Below are 2849 nucleotides of genomic sequence, written 5' to 3' on the forward strand. Positions count from 1 at the left end.
AATTCTTTCATAATAAAACACTACTAGATGAATTAAGTTATCTTTTCATGGAACTATACGTATAAGTAAGATAATAAATGAATAAATAAAAGCATGCTTTGCATTCATGTTGGGTTTTTTTATTGTGCATTTAAACTGACTTAAAGTTTGAACTCTATTTGAATTAAATTTGAAACTTATAAATCAAAAATAGAAATAAAAATAAAATAAAATAAAAAAACGGACTTCTCCACGCCTGGGCCGCACTCTGGACACAGCCCAATGCGGCCCCTCCATCTCGCGCCCGCGTGGGCCACAAGTCGGCCCATTCCCCGCCGTGCGCGCGCATTTGTCCGCGGTCACCGATGCCATGGGGACCCACGGGTCAGCCTGGATCTTCTTCCTCCCTCAACGACCTTCCGCCATCCGTGCTGTGGTCGGCTCAGCAGATCCCACCGAAGATCCCGGCGAGGCGCGCGCCACATGCACCGGGTCGGACACCTTCCTCTGGTATAAATTCTGGCCGTGACCCCCCCATCGCCATGCGGTCAGCTGTGAACGAAAGAAGAAACTGAGAGGGTGAGAAAGATTGCCGCCGGTCCGGCCTCAAGAAGAGCGCGGAGTGGGAGAGAATCGTGCGGTCCCGAGCAAAGGAAATGGGGGAGGAGTTCATCCGGGTCCTCAATGCATGTGGCGGATGCGGCGCTCCCTGTACCGTCGTCGGCGTCCTCTGCGGCATCAATTTGGGCCGCCGCGGTTGCAAGAACTGGGCTGGTGTGGCCGCCGTCAGCGATTTGTGCCTGCGACAACACGGGAACCTCGGGCGAGTCGTGTGGGTTTCCCTGGGAAGCTCTGCGCGTTCTCGGGGTCTCACCAGGGGAGAATGGCAACCGAAATCGCTCGTCGGTGTGTACATCGGCCTCATACCCGGCCTCGCCGTGGATCGGTCGCTGCGCGTCGTCTCTGTAGGTATGTGCTGTCCCTGCCTACTCACCATAGCTTGGCTAAGGTTTTGATCACGAATAACCTAAGTTCCGTGGCCGGGAGTGCGGGATTGCGTTTTTCCGGTGAGGTCCTCCGCCGTGCCTCCCTGGGTTGCTGCGTCGCGCGGCCGGAGGGAGAACAGGAGAGGGGAGGCGAGTTCTGCACCGTTGGATCTAGTTGGGTGGCTAAGATTAAATCGCTGGAATACCCCTTCGATGGAATGGTCCGGATCCGTTGATCTTGGATCCATCGGCTGTGGCTCTCGTGCTGGTGCTTTAAGGGAAGACCGTTGGATCGGGATCCGACCACTAACGTTGGATACCGGTTCAGAGCCAGGACTTCTAATCTGCATCCTTGATTTTTGATCTGACGGCTACAGATGGCCCATACCCCTTCGCCATGTCGGTTTCACTAAAGAGCCCTCGGCTTATTTAGAAATCAACCCGCCATCCACCGCGGGGTAGATCTGTGTCTTGGGACTTTTCGCGCATTAACCCCTGGACTTTCCTGTAATTGAGGTCCAGTCCAGAGAATTTTAAAATCTAGAAAAAGGAATTAGAAAATGATTTTTATGCAAAAATAAATGCTAGAATTTGTTTAATTCATAGAAAATGCATATTTAGTCCAAATTAATTCATTCCAATTCCTATAATTTTATAAAATCATTGCTTATCATTTGGTGCCATTGTTTTGACATAAAAGTCACATTAAAATTGTTATCTTAATTAATCTTGTACTAAGCACATAGAATCTTTGGAAAATCCATAACTTAAAATCTATAACTCCAAAATTAATAATTTCTGTTCCTCTGATCTTATTTCAATATGTAGATTATTAATATGTATTTTGCATATATGTTTGGTGTAATGTTAATTTTGCCTATACACTGCTTGTTTGTATTGCTACGACTAGCGGGAGGTTACGAGTCACCTGAAGATCATCTTGGTACCTAGAATCTCAAGTCCCAGGCAAGTTGTGCCCTTGATCACTTCTTTTACCCACTCATGTTCTAATTAATCATAATGATCTGCATAGGTTAATTTGATGGGACCTAATAGGTTACCCTAGTTTGTCTATCTTTATGCCTTGTTTACCACTAAACTTTCTGGGTAGTACTTGCTAGTGCTATATGTGGATTTGGGCATTGAGATACATATTATTCATACTTTTGTTATCAGTTGCTATTTACTGTTCATGATAAGATCATTATGTTAATTGGAACATGGAGAACCACCCGGGAAAACAGTGCTACCACAAGGGTTTAATGGGACGCCCTTGGCCGATTAATTAGGAAAGCTAGTGGAAGACTACCTTACCCGAAAGGGGCAAGGGCAGTAGGGGAGTGGTCAGTGTAGGGAGGCCCTCGGGAGGATTTTGCTGCGATGGCGGTCCTGCAAGGGATTCCTACATTGGAGCTTCCTATAAACTGTAGCGGGTTTTCTGAAGCTAGTGGAACTTTGTAAAGGCCTCGTAGTGTTACCCTGCCTCGCCTCCTCGGTAGAGGTGTATGGGAAGTCGCGATCCCTTGACAGATGGGTAACATGACTTGTGGGTAAAGATGCGCAACCTCTGCAGAGTGTAAAACTGGTATACTAGCCGTGCTCACGGTCATGAGCAGCTCGGACACTCACATGATTAATTTATGGAACTTAAATTCAATTTGTCATATGCATTGCATCGCAGGTGATGTTGTTACTTTTGTTCTACTGCTTAATTGGGTTGGTATTTACTTATACTTAGTAATTGCTAATAAAATTTTGACCAACTTTAAAAGCAATGCTCAGCTCTAACCATCCTCTTTGGTAAGCCTTACACTTCACGTGAGCTCCCACCTTTGGCGAGTTCATGCACATTATTCCCCACAACTTGTTGAGCGATGAACGTAT

This window comes from Zea mays, chromosome 8 (assembly GCF_902167145.1).
Source record: "Zea mays cultivar B73 chromosome 8, Zm-B73-REFERENCE-NAM-5.0, whole genome shotgun sequence".
In the NCBI taxonomy this organism is placed as follows: domain Eukaryota; kingdom Viridiplantae; phylum Streptophyta; class Magnoliopsida; order Poales; family Poaceae; genus Zea; species Zea mays.